Source organism: Filicampus tigris, chromosome 17, assembly GCF_054856515.1.
Source record: "Filicampus tigris isolate MCC_2025a chromosome 17, RoL_Ftig_1.0, whole genome shotgun sequence".
In the NCBI taxonomy this organism is placed as follows: domain Eukaryota; kingdom Metazoa; phylum Chordata; class Actinopteri; order Syngnathiformes; family Syngnathidae; genus Filicampus; species Filicampus tigris.
In genome coordinates, this window is record NC_141233.1 from 9,544,049 (window position 1) to 9,561,087 (window position 17,039).

The 17,039-nt window shown below is 39.6% G+C and overlaps 1 protein-coding gene across 1 annotated transcript in view; it reads left to right on the forward strand.

The window, feature by feature from the left end:
• LOC147133271 (sorting nexin-19-like) overlaps positions 1-13,665 on the forward strand; it is a 96,247-nt gene extending 82,582 nt beyond the window's left edge. The window contains exon 20 of the transcript XR_015090333.1: positions 13,313-13,665. The gene's annotated coding sequence lies outside the window, so the exon portion shown is untranslated. The remainder of the gene's footprint in view (positions 1-13,312) is intronic.
• Positions 13,666-17,039: the final 3,374 nt, after the last annotated feature.

The following is a 17,039-nucleotide window of genomic DNA, read 5'->3' on the forward strand; positions in this document are numbered from 1 at the left end:
ACATTAGCAGCGTCGAAGGTTCCAGTTCGGCCTAACTCGTGCCAGATGATGTAACATCTCCGAATTGACCGAAGGCAGACGCACAAATAGATGAAGATAATTATATAAAACCATAGACGATGTCACGTTTATTATCCAAAGGTGAAGAGTCTCCATTTAACCTCATTTCAGCAAAAGATAAATAATTGCTGGAAAATGGCCGCGCTCGACACATGGAGCTGCCTAAAGCATACTTCATAACGATGTCAATTTGGAGCTCTGTTGCTAGCCAGTGCATCAACACTATGACATAGACTGGCCCGCACGTTGCCGTGTGCCGTGTGGAGCCTTCCTGCCAACTTACCAACTCGCTCCAACATGAGATTCACAACACATTTCACACACAGTCGCTCACCAGGGAATGACATGCATGGCCGCGACTGCGTTTGGGGGGGGGGGGAAACTGGCATCCATGTCCGGCAGTTGTTGCCGGTTCCTGCAGCTGCATATTGTTGTCAAATCGGAGGATCAACGGATTTATTTCCAGCAAAATGATATGAAAGTGAGACGTTTGTATGGACTGACACGTAACACGTGCTGAGTATTGTTTCCATATTTCATTGGCGCTCTCGATTCACCTTTGGATTTATTTAGCTTTTGGCTCACGTTTTTCCATCTTCACCCAAAGTTCACTTGAAGACGAGCCAGGTAGACCTCCCTAAAACACACCCATAAATTAAACCAAAACACTTGACAGACTAAGAAGAATTGTCAAGAAACCTTGGAACAGACTTAGAAGGTTCCAACTATAATCTATCTTAAAGCGCTCTCTCTCTCTCTCTCTCTCTCTCTCTCTCTCTCTCTATATATATATATATATATATATAATATTGTGTGCAGCTTCTCAAGGTACTTCCTCCCGCATTCCAAAAACAATACATTTTAGGCTAATTGAATGTTCTAAATTGTCCAAATTGAAAAATATGTCATTGGCCCAGGGTGTAGCACGCCTTTCATTCAAAGTGAGCTGGGCAAGGTTGCAGCTCACCCACGAGTCCATGACCCTTATGAGGACAAGCGCTATAGAAAATACATGGATGGAGCTGAGTGTTGTGGGGAAAAAAAAATGTAACTTGCTTTATATAATGAATGCCAGATTGTGCTTTTTGTCCTTTTTTTTTTCTTTAAACTACACATTTGAATTGATGTTTTTTCATCTTTTTCTGTTGGAGTATATAAATTGTAGGCTGTACTGAGCTCTGCATGCCAGGCGCCATAACTTATATGACTTTTGGTTATAATTATAACCAACTGCCGTATATTGCCCTACCATCTACTTACATCAAACTGACTTGGAGCTGATGTATGGCTGATATGCGAATAATTATGTGTCAAGAGCATCTTGGAGCACAGTCTAAAACCTTGTATCTGACGTAAGGCTATTTCCAGTTGTCATCGATATGGACGAATGTCAGTCGTCTCTCGGGTCCTTCCAACTAGCCACGGGCCAGCAAGCGCTCGTGAGGGATTCCTGACACATTGTCACTGCAGAGTTCAAAGCGTTGCCATTGTTTTGGTCGTTGATATGGGACAATGTCAGCAGACTATCAGGGCCCCCTTTAGCCTCGGCAATTGCCCGGGTTGCCTGCCGTGTTGCGGTGTCTTTGTTGTAGCTGGTAAGTGTACCGTACGCCTTCAGCCTCCTCCCTGACAACGTCCATTATCTGGATGGGGACGTTCCTTCCTGTTTGGTTTACGCTTGGTTCTGCATTACTGACAGAATTTCCTCCCACTCCATCTTTAAGTAAACTAACCAGTTTAACTACACTGATTGCAGCTGCTGCTGGACTGCCTGCGCAGGAAGTTGTTTATGTCATCTAGTGGGATTATTTAGAAGGTGAATATCTGTCCATCTGCACATACAGCTCTGTTTGGGCCAAAACATTGTGAACAGACGCCGAGGTCGTTGAGTACAACGCTTGTTTTTTTCTCCATAACAAATAAAAAATAGTTCACTTGTCAATTAAAGATGTTACCTACTGAGGAATTGATTACGACTATTTGTTGCTGTCATCATCGTGCACGTCACTTTTTGGGGATAATCGCTGGATGGGTCGGAAAAGTTGTGGATATTAAGTAGGATCTAATTCTTTATTCCAATTATTATTATTATTATTATTATTTGCATACTGTACTGTAGTGTAGTAAGATGGGACAACTGTTTTAAATTCTGAAAATGCAAAATATGTGTCCTTAAAATTGTACCAAATAATGTTATACCTCCTTGAAGCTTTCAGAGTTGGATCCACAGTGTCTCGGGGCAAAATACAGAAACTTTAATTGCAACTAGTTGACACATTGAGTGGCACCTTATGTAATACTATACAACCCATATAGTTGCAATATAATTGCACAAGTAAAGGCAAACTGCCTTTGGGATTTTGGAGAAATCCTTCATCCTGTTTGGAAAACTCATACATGATCATTTCTCTCAGCGCAGAGCGTGACAGGCTGGTTGTGTTTTCATGAACATATACTGTACTTGGAAAGCCATAAGAGGAAAGATCCTTCAGGAGATGAAGGGCAACATCAATCTTGTATTTTTCCCCCCCAAAAAACACGTTTGTTGCTGTTTTTAACGAGTTATCATTTAGAGGTAACGTTTAGATTTAAGATTTCATATTTGGATTCGACATTTCATATATCTCAAAGTTGACAAACATTGTTGTCAAGTAAGTGATTTTCAAAGATTTACATCATTTTTTTTAAATCATTGTTCAAAGCTGAATGTGACCAAACCTTGCTGTTATTTTCAGCATGAAACACTTAAGGAACGGCACAGATTAAACAAAAACCGGTGAATCCAACTTTTGTGTAATGCTGATAATTTACAAAACGTCTCAGCATGTGGACTCAAATATTTTAACATGCCAGATGAAGACAAAACACCTCTGTAGTTTTGCCAATTCCATGTGGCTTACATTTCCGACTCTCTTCTTGCAGTCTTTGCATAATTTAAGTCAGCGAGTGCACAGATTACATGCTATCAAAGTATCCCCAAAATAAAAAAAAAGTCCAAGAATTCACTTCTTGATTGAATATATTTGAATTGGTCCTTGCAAAACAAGCACAGCAAACCCACGAATTTTGCTCGATATTTGTGACCTGTATTGTTTGTGTCTCAAGGAATTTAATGCAATTAAGATGTCTTGATTCAAAAATATTGGAGGGTCAAATTAGAACAAAGAATTACATGGGCTAACTCATTAAATTAAATACTTAATTTGATTAATGTGGCCCAAGGTTGTTATCCATCCATCCGTTATCGATACCGCTTGTCCTCACAAGGGTCGCGGGCGTGCTGGAGCCTATCCCAGCCGTCTTCGGGCAGCAGGTGGGGGACGCCCCAAATTGGTTGCCAGCCAATCGCAGGGCACACAGAGACAAACAATCACACACACTCACAATCACACCTAGGGGCAATTTAGCGTGAGCAATCAACCTACCATGCATGTTTTTGGAATGTGGGAGGAAACCGGAGTACCCGGAGAAAACCCACGCAGGCAAGTTAAATATTCTTGTACAGCCGTAGCTGCAGAAGAAGGAATTGAGAATTGTCGTGTGCTTTACTTTCTTACACAAATTTATTTTTTTTGCACTTGACAAATACTCCATATATTTACAAAAAAAACAAAAAAACTAGCACATACTAAACTAAAAGAAAGCATTTAAAAAAATAAAAGCTTACCCTAAAACTAATTCAATCCAACCGAATAAAAACTCAATAAAGCTAACAATAATGAAAAATCCCCAACTTTTACAACCGTGACGTGGTCACTGAGCCATATTTAAAAAAAAAAAATTGGGACATGATTTGACTCCAAGGAAGTGCTTCCCCTCTATGTGTGGCCCTCCCCGCTCGCACGAGTGTGTGCGCGTGCAAGAGTTGAGTATTAAGACATTATGGCGCACGTGTGTGCACAGCTAAGAGACTTTTAAATGATAGCCACGAGGCGAGTGTGTGGGTTCACACCTGGAGAGAAATACGTGGTGGAGAGTGAAACTTCCCAAATACTTAAGAGTCTATAACTGTAATTGAAGCCGCCACATGGAACAAAGGAAGTGTGCACGCATGGAGATGATCACAGGTCAAAGTAAGTTGTAACTTTATTAGAGGTAATTGGGGGTTTGTGCAAAGGTAAAAATTACAGGACGAGTAACAGCCCTGCACCTGCAACCATATGTATTTTCCATTGCAATTAAGGTGCTTCAATGAACAAAATACTGCTAAATGGACTTGGCGGCATAGTGGATGAGTGGTTAGCACATATGCCTCACAGTTTTGGCACATCTTCAACTCCCTCACATGAAGCTTCTCTACTTCATCCGTAATTTCACAAAACGTGCATGTTACATGAATTGAATTGTCTATATGTGTGAATGTGAGTGTGCTATCGACCGCTCCAGGGTGTACTCCGCCACTTGCCCGAAGTCTCCTGGGATAAACGCCAGCGCGCACACGACCATAATTGCACAAGCGCTATGTTGGGTGGACTGAATTTGAAGTGTCATGATTTTTTTGTTGTTGACTAGATTTACTTTTGTTTCATGTTTTTGTCACATTTTCCCCTTTTTCATGTCATCTTGCTCATTAGGGTTTTATTTCCACCTGTTCCCGTCAACCAATCAGCTCCCTCCAGCCACTGGTGTCCTGTTCAGGTGTACCTCGTTGTCTCGTCAACTTGCTTGTATTTAGTTCGCTGGTTGTAGTCTTCAGTCTTGGTCAGTTCATTGTTACTAGTTTTTGGGGGGGGCCTACACCTGGTCTCGCTTGTCGTCTTTGTCTGTGTGTTTTGAGTGTTGTGAGCTAATGACTTTCACATGGTTCCTGTTTTGTTGATTAGGAAATACATGTTGGATTTTCAAACATTGTTACTATTTTGTGCAGAATACGTAAATGATCCATGAATATTTATAAAGAAAATAATAACGTGTACAAAGTAAAAAATAATAACGCGGCCATTTTATAGCGCGAGGCCTTAGCATCTCGCTCAAGTCAGTATAGCGATAAGCAGGAGGATTTTGAGCCTGATATGCAGTCCAAGTTAGCAAACGGCAGATTACCGAATGTCTCTAAAAGATTATCCTGATCTATGCAGTGCTGTGGGTTGTGTTGAGTGATTTGGTTTTTTTTTGTAACCCTCTCTTATCCGCTGGGAAAACATTTGAGCCAATCATAAATGGAAAAGACGTCCAATACTGACAACGGCAAATTCATTTGCGTGTCATCAATAGGCTTTACACAATCAGGATTTCGGAGCCGATCGCCGATCAGCACTTTGCGACTTTAACACTGGTGTTGCACCACACTTGACCGAGGGCCACTGCAAGATATAACAGACAGTTTGATCCTTTGAGAACAAGAAGGGAAATTAGGATTTTCTGTGAATGAGTCACAGGGTGATTGGTGGGGTGATGTCAGCCCACTCCTCACAGCTGAGCGTGCGTGTGCGTGTGTGTGTGTTATTGGTGTGTTGGCACCGCGAGTGTCATTGGGGCCTTCTGGACCCAAGCTGTTGTTCAGCGCTCAGACGAGCACACACACACAACTGTCCAATGTTTAATCATTTCATTAGCACACAAATAGCAAAATGTTGATTTATTCTCTCAGTAACACTTGTCACACAGCCTTCAAACTTATTTTCCTTTTTCTAACAAACAAGTCTCATCTGCTGAGTGGACTGAGTGCAGCGGTCGTCCTTAGCGTAGTCTGAGCTGATAAATGTTTAGTTTGTTATGAGCTCTGACCTTATGAAACAAATGATTCACATCAGCCACCTGTTCCTAGAAGGAACCAACAGTAAATATTTGATTTGGAAAACAATGGCACATCATTTACGACTAATATTTCACATTTTCACCATTTTGTGTTGCGATGGAAATACATGCTACATGCATGCTACGTATTAGCTCATGCAATGCAAGACCACCCAGGTACATATCTGTATTATCAAGACAAATAGTGGCTCATGCAGACTTCCTTTAAAATCCCGCGCATAAACTAAACTTGCTGCATCAACTCGCATGTCAAAAGCAAGTACAATTTTTAACACGCACGCATTTTGATTTTACTTTATATGAAGTATATGTGTCTAATATGTCCAGATTTCCATATGCACCCCAATGCACCCCCTCAGACTTCATAATTCCAAACATTGTGGTAGATGCCAATTCTAGAAAACAGATCCTTTTGAATGCTTCTGAGAACAACTGTATAGCTAATGAAGCTAATGGGGGGAAAAAAAGAGCAAAACGTTATCGTGAATTAACTTTACATTCAAGGTGCTGGTTTTAAAAACACAACCTCTGAAAAAGAATCTAATTAAAGAAAATTGTCCAACGTATGGAAATGATTAGGCCTGATTAGTTACTATTTTTTTTTCCTGACAAATAAGTTGACATTGAGACGTTGTTGATGGCTTCCAGGCTGTATGCCAGAATGGACAGTGAGCCAATGAGGAAGAAGACAGAGTACAAAAACATCATCGCTCTTATCCACCCCGCTCTGACTCCATTTAATCTCAATGGGCTGAAGACTAACATAACAAAAAAAGCCAATCAATCTGTTTATGAATAATGTGTTTTAGTGCATGTAAAAGCAAAGCCACACACATCCCAAACATCCTGCTCCGGTTTCTAAATACGTTTGGTGCCTTTCCGTGTGCTACCTTTCAAACTATCAACCACTATTGGCTACGCCAAAAAACAAAAACAACAGGATATTCTCCAAGATGCTAATTATGTGTTGTAGACATGCAGACAACAGCCAACACAGTCATAGAAAAGCGTTCCAATTTCCCCGCTATTGTGGGTTTCAACGGATTTTGTTTTTTCTAGGACTCATCTCACGCTATGAGTCACTTCCCATATGACCCACTTTTTTGGGGGGTAAAAATAACCAGAAACGATTTGTGTTTCTACCAGCAGAAATTATTTCTTACCCACATTAACCACTTCAGTTTACTCTCTTTCATCCAAAACACTCCTGTTAGCATTGAAAGGAAGCCTGATGACATTTTAAACTTTGCATGGGCTTTTTCTTTTCTCTTTCTCTCTCTCTCACTCTTTTTTTTTTTTTACACGACACAATTGCAACACAAGTGTAAAAGATGGCATCACAAATGAAATAGTGCTTACATTGGTTATAATGCATTTGCTAGGCATTTTCTTTATGCCAAAGCTACCCAAAATGAACAACAAAAATAATTTTCAGGCTTTTGTAATTGTTAATACACAAGTATGGACAATATCTTTAACTTAAATGATAAAACAGTACGATTGATGATTGGTAATGTTGAATTTTGTAATTATTACTATTACACACAAATACTAAAGCACATTATGGCGTCTTAATTAAAAGCGAAATATTTTCTCTCTCTCTCTCTCTATCTATATATATATATATATATATATACATACATACATACATATATATATATATATATATATATATATATATATATATATATATATATATATATATATATATATATATATATATGGTTTGTGTAAAATTCTTATTGGAATAAAAATTAAACATTGCTGGTGACCCTAATGCAGTCACCAGGCTGTTTGGTTTTTTTTTTTCAACTTGTTAGGTATGAAAACAAATGTATGGAAATGGGCCACACCATTTACCATTTGTGTGAATCACATTTCATGTTTGCCTTTTGTTTTTGTTTTTTTGTGTTGTTTTGTTTAACAGCTCCTTACGTCTCCAAAATCCAAACAGCCTGTCTGCCATGTTGTCACCAAGCGGAAGTCTGAGCGGAGTGCAACAGTGACTGTTTTTACTCCTAACACAACAAGGTTACAGCGCCCTGGGACTGAGTGAGGAATGTAACAAGCTCACTGTAGCCTCATAAGCAGGGCAGAGAAGGAATACAAGAGCCAATTTTCTCTGCTTTCTCAACAAATATTTGTACACTTTCACTGCAGTCAAAGTTTTTGGGGAGGAAAACACCGGTCTGAGTTGGGCGAAAAAAGTCGTCTTTCACAATGCAGGCCATTTTATATCACAATGACAATTTACCACAATATGGTACAGTTTCAAGTTTGTAATATCTGTAGCCTTGTAGTGCAGCCAAAGCAGTTGATCAACAGTACACAGCTTTGCTGCACAAACATTGTAGGGCTATCAAAAAAAAAAAAAAAGTTTGCAATATAAATGGTTCAACTTAAATATCACTTTATACAATATCACATTCACATGTAGTTGATATTCGGGTTCAGGTCAAAATTCCAAGTTTTAAAGCGTAAGTAGACACAAACATATTTTTTACAAGAATATGTTCCCAGCAGGCCCACTAATTTTGAGTTTGTGGAATATAAGTTAAGCAACAAAAGGCACTCGTTTTTAGCCATCTCTGGGGGCGGCCATTTTGTCTTCTGTCGACTGAAAATGACATCACAACTGCTCACAACAACCAATCAAATCTGACATGTTTTCTGAATCTGAGCCGTGATTGGTCGATTGTAGACCCAACAATGTTTTTTTTGTTGTTGTTTTTTTTAACCGAACTGTTTTTAGAGTTGTATCATGATGAACATATTTCAATTCCTATAATATACGGCAAAACATACGTCCTCACAGCTCTAAGGTTCAGGGTTTGAATCGCAGCTTTCGGCCTTCATGTTTGAAATTAAAGGCACTCCGGCTCCTTCCCATATTCCAAAATATCGATGTTAGGTTCTTTGAAGACTAAATTGCCCATAGGCTTGCTGTCCAGGCACTGCCTCTCGCTCAAAGTTAGCTGGGATAGACTCCAGCTCACCCATTCCCTAATGAGGACAAGTGCTATCGAAAATGAATGAATCTTATGTGTACTCATTATAAAGGCATTTGCTTGACCTTATTTAGTGAACAAGTCGACAAATCTGCTTGTGTAGTTAATGCAGCTTTGGGTCCAAACCTCAAGTTGAGCCTCCCCTTAATGTATCATCTTAGAATGAAAAAATACACCTCCTCACATGAGAAGCAATCCCTGGAGGGTAATTCCAGGACGTAAAAGGGCTTTTTTATGTGTATGGACTGACGACAGTGAGGACTTAGAATGAAGCACTCTGTCCTGTGTTGACATGTACTCGAGCACTTATGTCATCTCCTAATCTGGCACATTGGCTCGGACCCAAACCACACCTGCGCCGGGATGATGCGAAGACCTCTGTGCGCTGAAAGGCCTCTGAGCTGCTCTGACAGCCTTAATGAAGACATCCGCATCCGTTTTGTATGAACTCTGAGTGACGCCTCTGGCAGCCAGCCACGCGTAGCCTGCGGGTCAATGGGCGTCGAGTGAAGGACACAAAAAAGATGAATATCCCCCAGACATGCGTGCACTTGATAAGCCCGTGGTTACTGTCCACAATGCAATTCTTAAGGCTATAATACGCAAGCGATGAGAGGTCCGTTCTCAACTTCCGCCTTCAACTAGAATGGCCCTCAAACCGCAGACCTCCAAAATGGCCAAATGTATACAGTACTACAAAAAGATCGGAATCATGCCCCACCCATCCGCAAATGGGTTAAGTAGTTTTTTTTTTCCTAATCCTGGAGATAGGCTCCTTAGTTAAGTGTTGCAGGGATCTCAATAGCTAACTATTTGCACCATAAAATGCAACATTGAAACCTGCAAATTTGTTATGAATAACTTCAGAAAAGATACTGTATTTGGTCATGTTAAAAGTACAGTGACAATTTTTCCATGGCTCAGCAGACACACGTTTTTTTCCCCCCAAAGAATCCATCTGCTTTGTATTGTGACTTGTGAAGTCAAGAGAAAAACAGAATCTGATGGCAGTTATACAGTTACACACATGGGCTTGACAAGAAAATGCACACGGGGGACTGCATGAAGCGATGGAATGCACTGACATGAAAACCAATTAAAAAGTATCATCCATGTTGTGCAATGAAACGAATATTTTTCCTAAATTATTTAACTGTTTTTCCACTTAACACATATGTGGCCGAATGCTTTATTATTATTATTATTATTATTATTATTATTATAGTAGTTTGCAGTAGTGTAGAACAGTATACGGCATCACCATGAGAGCTGTGTCAATACTTACCTCAGTCAGTGAGGACATGAGCGAGTCAAAAACATTAGGAACAGCTGCTTCACAGTTCCACACCACTGCAGATAACAACCACAATAATAAACATATTGTTAAATTAATACCGAGCCTTTAAATTTGTTTCACATGCTCCCACGAAACCGACACGTGCGCTTGTTTTAATCTTACTGCCGGGGTGAAACGGTCGGCGTGACATAATGGGCCTGAATTGCGAAAAACTTGACAGCATCGTCAAGGACTACAGGATGGCAAGGTTTGTCAGTCCTGTTATTTGCAGTCTCTGAATAATGATTTTACAACCTTTTAAACAAGATACCACAATGAAATGACATGCAAGAAAAATGACAGGAACATTAGTTATGGACAGGAAAGGAAACAACTAAATGCTCAAGATAAAATTAAGAACTAAGATTCCCCCCCCCGTCCCTTTATGGCATTTGAATTTTAAAGTGCACACACAGGTAGGCTATTATTTAAGCAAAACAAGTCTGTTGATTGTATACCTAATGCATTTCATTTCACTAATACTTTTGTACGTTATAGCCACCGATGTGTTATCCGTGCCGCTTGTCCTCACTTCAATTAACCGATAATTTAATGAGGTACATGTAAAAAATATATAAATCAATTGTAAAGTGCAATAATGCAACAGATATTACAGGACCCGAATTGAAACGCTTGGCAAGCCAAATTTTAAAAAGTGAGCCTTAATTTGCTCATAGCACTAAAAACTGAAAATTATTACGTTTGATACCGCTCATATTATGGATGGCATTACATTTAGCCACTGATCATAATGTTGTGGCTGCCTGAAAAACACACAAGTCTTAAAAGATTCATTATTTCACCAAACATGAAAGATTTGCTAAGAAAATGTGTTACTGTTATTGTGTAACATAACTAAAGCATGATGATAAATGTATAACATCAGCATTTTTTTTTTTTTTTTTGCAAATACCCTGAAACCATTGGACCCTTGGGTGCACGCTGGTCGATTGTGGCAAGCCAGACCTTGTAGCTGGAATGTTGTTGTCAGAATTCAGTCTTCCAATGCATACAGCCCCACCACCCGTCCACAAAAAAAAAAAAAAAAAAAAAAAGCTCACTGTGTCAAGACCTTGACTCCAGGGACCACTCCCCCCAATAGTTACAACTCCAACATCAATCATACGTAATACTTTGAAACAAAGCGGCGCATATTGAAAGACCTCCAGAGTTGTTTGTTTTTTAACATCAGAAACTTTCCCCCCCAGGAGGCATTTATCAAGAACAAATAGTCAGAGAAAAGCAGCTCAGGCAAAACTCCAAACCGTAAGGAATTTCCAACGACAGTCCGTCTCACATGATCTGTTCACGGCAATAAATATTCCTACGAATAGTTTTGCAATCTGCATTTGGCTTCATATTCTCATTCCCTGTGAATAAAAATAAATTCTTATTTTTGACAGTGCTGATAAGGCAATACAGTGATTTATTTTTGCAATCATTTCATAATTTGGCCCCTTTGAAGAATACCTTCTTCTGTGAGACTAAACAGTTCGTCTTGAAGCATGTTGTTACTCCCCTGCTTCGTTGCCAAACTTAAACATGGCCATACTTGCGGCTTTTCTTTTTTTCTTCTTCTTTTTTTTTCATTTGAGGAAACATACATGCATGAAATAGCGTCCAACATGAAAACATACAAAGCTTTGCAATGTCATTGAACCCTCGTAGAGATTCATCAACTAGAAAGCGATGAAGTCTTGCTATCATAATTAATGATTGACGATGCACTAATTATGTAAACAAAAAAACGTATGGAATGCATTCTATATCATCGAATCATTTCAAAACTAGTATTATGGAAACAGTCCAATTGTCAACATAACACTGATTTAACCATCAGGCAATGTTTGAAGGAACATTTTAACATCCATCACTCTCAAGTATAAAAATAAGAACACATTTTCATGATATTATATGACACATGACAACAAGCTTCTTATTTATTTATTTATTTTTTATTGGTATGGTTTGTCAGAAAAGATCCAGGAATACACTTGTATTCACACTACAAGTTCCCGTTTGAAGCCATTGCATTGAAGTCTAACACACATTCCCAACCTTGTTGTAGTGAAGCAGCCATGAATTGTCCTTCACAACTCTCGCCTCTTCTCACGCTCTGAATGAAGCAAACACAGCAGTGTTCCCTGAACACGTGCTGGCCCACACTGCAGGGGAAATTTTGTAGTTTGTCATTTGGGTTTGAAATATTTTGTTTGTGACAACAGTCCTGGAGGTTCTCTGACACGCCTTTTACATCACTTAAGGGACTTCAGTGGTTCCACTGTATTAACTTGATAAAAATTCTTGAAAGTCTTTCTGCGGTTCAATAATTTTTTTCCAATGATGACGACCAAACATTTCTGTACATGTAGAAGCAAAGAGCTGCGAAGTAAGAGAAAACAAACACTCTCATGAGGACACTTGGAAACGTTTTTTATACTTTTGATTTGTGTATTACACAGAAATTATGGACAGTGTCAACAAAAAGTCCTAGAGTGAAATATATTGTTTCCTCCTTGGTCCATGGCCCACCCTTTTACAAATAAATAATTTCAGCAGTTTTCACCGGAGCTTACAATGTTGATGCGCAGTTTGAAATCTGAATCAGGAGTGGAATTCTTCCAGAGGTGGTCTTTGAAAAGGGTGAAAAGGTTATGTGGATTCTGACTGGAATATGTTTTGAAAATTGTACAGCGACTGATTGGTCACAGCCGTCGTGGGTTGATCAATATTGACAGAAATCAGACCTTTCTTTGAGTGTGGTTTGAGCGAGAAGGGTCACCGAAGAGAGAGAGAGCATGTTTAGAAAGCAGGCATATTCGTGCGGGGACGTAAAGCAGACTTTGGCTCAAAGTGGTGCACCCCCCCCCCCTCAAAAAAAAAAAAACTAAGAAAAGAAAAGTGGGTCTTCAACCACCTCGGCTTCAACCAAAACAATGTGCTGCTCTTGTTTCTGTCAGTCATGCATGTGCTACATAGTTGTATCCTTGCACACAAAGTCTGTCTCTTTTTAATAGCCCTGTCTGTATTGGGACTGAAAACAAAACAAAGATGTCATCTATTATGCTTAAAAGCAATAAGAGAAAGTGTCATATTGTGACTCCGGATCAAATTTAAGTCCATCCTGGTAATTATGCGTCCCTGACTGCAGGTCATAATGAGCAGTTTGCTGCAAAACGTCTTGGGCAATTCGACTGACTGTGACGTCAACAACAACAACAAGAAAGAACAGAGAAGCGATGCCCCGTATCATTTGAACGTCTACAGCTAACATCTTTTGACGGATGTTCGAGACTTGACTGCAAAGACTCCCCCCGTGAGTCCCCAGAGGTGATTTGTGGGCGAGGACTTTTCTTTGGTATGTTGAAGAAGCAGCAGTTTTTCATCAGTAAACAATGTTGCCTCGGGGGAATGGAAATACTTGCAGCATAAGGACCATAAGAATGGGAGCAAAAAAACAAAACAAAAAAAAAAAACCTTCAACAAAATGAACGTTTTCATAAGAGAAGAAACAACGGCTGTTTTTACTGAAATAAAACATCTTTCCATGCATTTGAGAAACTTCATTGATGTTTATTTTTGTGCAATTAGCGGCTTTATTCAGCGCTAGACTTTGCTTTAAGAGCGCATAGCCCAAAGATTAACGCCAATGCCTCATTTGTGCTAATGAGCAGATGTTAGCGTACTAAACACTTCTTTTGGAGGATCATAAAGGGCAACATAAAGGCAAAAAACAAAGGATGTGAGGAGGGATGACACCTCGGACGTCGAGCATCATGTTGCTCTCTTGCCAACTGACAACATCTGGCGTCGCGGGTTTTTTTTCCCCCATGTTGGAAGTCGACATCAGCCAACTAGACGACTGATGATTCAACGTCGCCTGAAAACCTCTGTTATGTATTATGCTGACCTGCTTTTATTTTGCCATGTAAACATTTTGTTATGAATGCATGGCTCGAATATGCGAAAAATAATAATACTGTAACGATACAATCATCGTCGGCTTGGATTGACTCACGTTTCGATGATCGACTTCCTCATTCTCGTGCGAATCCGTGCAACGTTTTCTTGATGTATGTTCGCATTTTTCGCGTTATATTTGTCGAGCCAAATGAGCCCCTCAGGTCAACTCAGGTTGGAGCGCGGCCATCCGCAAAGGTAAAGCAGACAGATCAATTACACTCTCGTTCTTTTGGTGCGTGCTTTACATTTGGCAGCCGAAGCGCTTTTCGCAAAAGGCCCGACGGCAGCAGGCTACGCTCTCGTAACATCCATCGACCGCACATCGGCCTCATCAACGTGTGGGAGAGGCTGACAAATGAACAAAAATCGGTTGGTGGGTTGTAAAAGTGGTGAGTGGTGAATCAGTCCATTGTTGTTATGTGAGCATCTTGAGAACATTTACTGTAAGGATGTTTTTTTTTCCCTTCTCTCTCTTCACAGTGGAACCTCCAATGTTGAACACACTCTTTCCGCAGCCCCAAAACATGCATTTTAGGTACAAAGAGCAACGAGGAAGAAGAATTCAAATACATTGAAATTTTGCTTAAGCAAGAAGAACACAACACAGGCAATTAAGATCACACTCACTCACTTGTGACCCTTACAACAAGTGCTAAATGAAATGAAGGGATCAATTATAAATCAATGAATTCATTATTTGGGAAGTGAAACCTTAATTTAATAATTGTACAGGCAATGTTTTTAAAAAACATTTTGACATTCCTCAAGACCCTGTAACGCACAGGTGTCAAACTCAAGGCCCGGGGGCCGGATCTGACCCACTACATCATTTTATGTGGCCCGTCAAACCAAATTATATGCATCAACTTCATGTTTCTTGCTAAAATACCAAAATTGCAAGTTGTCGTCTTTTTTAAAAAAATGTCAAGATGTTGCAAGCAGTTTTGTTACCCGTTCCCCTTTTAATATAAATGCAATATTTTTAAAACAGTTTCTATTGGCCTCTGATTTCAAAACTAGCTATTCTTCAATTTGTTGTGTATATGTAAAATGAGGCGATTATATCTTTATTTGAAGTCACAGTCATAACGGCCCTCTGAAGGAAACCAACCGTGACAAAAAATGAGTTTGACACCTCTGCTATAAAGCAAATTCATAGATTTTAAACCTTAAATTAAGTATACAGGCAATGTTTTTAAAAAAATATTTTAACATTCCTCAAGACCCTGTAAAGCAAATTCATAGATTTGGTTCTAAATAAGTTTTACAGGTAAAGGTAATTTCGGAAAGCATTTGGAAAGAATGAGAACTATGTAGTACTGAATTGTGGGGTTATAGTGTTAAACTGTTTATCCCCATTTCTCAAAAACAATTGGATAAAGTGACAAAATGTTTGCTATGTTTCGTTGGTAGCCTAGCTTTAAGTAGCTAACGTTAGCTTATGCCAAATGTGCATTGTAAAGAATTAGCATTCTGCTGCGGACTAAGAGGAATGAGGTTGATTCTCAGGTATGTCAGTGTGTTTTGGATCAGAATTGGTCTGCTTCTGGAAAAGATCTGCTTCTGGTTGCTCAAACCTATACAGATGTGTAGTCATAAGAAAGTTGCTACATTAAGTGGTATCCATTTTTATCATCAATTAAAAAATATTACATTATGTCTTTGTATAACCAATTTACACCTGGGCAATCTAATGTCTTCTATTAACCTCAGAAGCATGGTTTGAAGATGTGGCAGGAAATAAAAATAGCAAACACCGCACGGAAATGTTCCAATGAAGATTCAAACCCGACCTCCAGACTGTGAGGCAGACGTGGCTCCTTGTAGATATTCAACATTTTGTTCCATATGTACGTACGGTTTTGATGCCATGAATTCGCTTCATTGATGAAAATTCTGCATTCCCATCCTGTGATTTATGATAATTTATTGTTAGTCTTGGTCAGGACTCCACCATCAGAATGTCCGGTTCTCTTATTTTCATTCTTTTCGGAAGCGGATCCTTGCTTTTCCAATGCTAAGAGGAAGGGGAAATTTCATCGCTTCTCTCCAGGAACTTCAACTCTAGCCTCAAATGCATCACAAATATACCTCTTCTTGTAAATTCCTTTTCTAAGAACTATGCATTCATTGGTTGTTTGTGGTTTGCCCCCAAGCGCCTTTGGCTGTGAGCCTTGACGCTGTTGTTGGTCGCCTTTAGTTCAATAGAAAAACAGACATTATTCATCGGGGTCGTCACAATCATCACTCAAGTCACTCTTGGAGTTTCACAATCTGAAGGCACACTCCGGGGACTACATACTCGAAGAGAGATGTAGCCTCAAAGCACCCACAGACAGCAATGCACCTGAGAATAATTTATCAAGCCCGGTGTCTGTTTTGCTTTCCTCTATACGTAATTTCACATTGGCAACTGGGACAAAAAAAAAAAAAAAATCTCTTTAATATCCAATTTGAATAATTGCTTCAAGTGATGGGTTTTTCAATGGAATGTTTTCATCTTTATTGGAAGCAGTAGACAGGAAACTATAGTTGTGATGCTTTGTGACAATACTATGGCTCCATATACACTAAATTGAAGCGAGAAATTAGAAACAGGAAGACACTGGCCATACACTTTGGCAAAACTTGAGAGAGACCTACAGGGATATTTTCAAATTTATCCACAAGCACGATTAATGACCGCCGTTGCTTTTCTGAAGGGAATTCCAGTTCCCCCCATGCTGACACTTGGACGCCAACAGGAAGCATTAAGCTGCGCTCTTCTTTCACATTGTTTGGATAGTTTTTTTGCATTCACTTTGCCTTTGCTTTCCTCTGTTTCACTCTTCTCCCTTGCTTCTTGGCAGGACGACCTGATAAAACATCTTCTCATGCCATGTTTGTGTTGGAGGCTACGTTGGCCACGCTCAGAA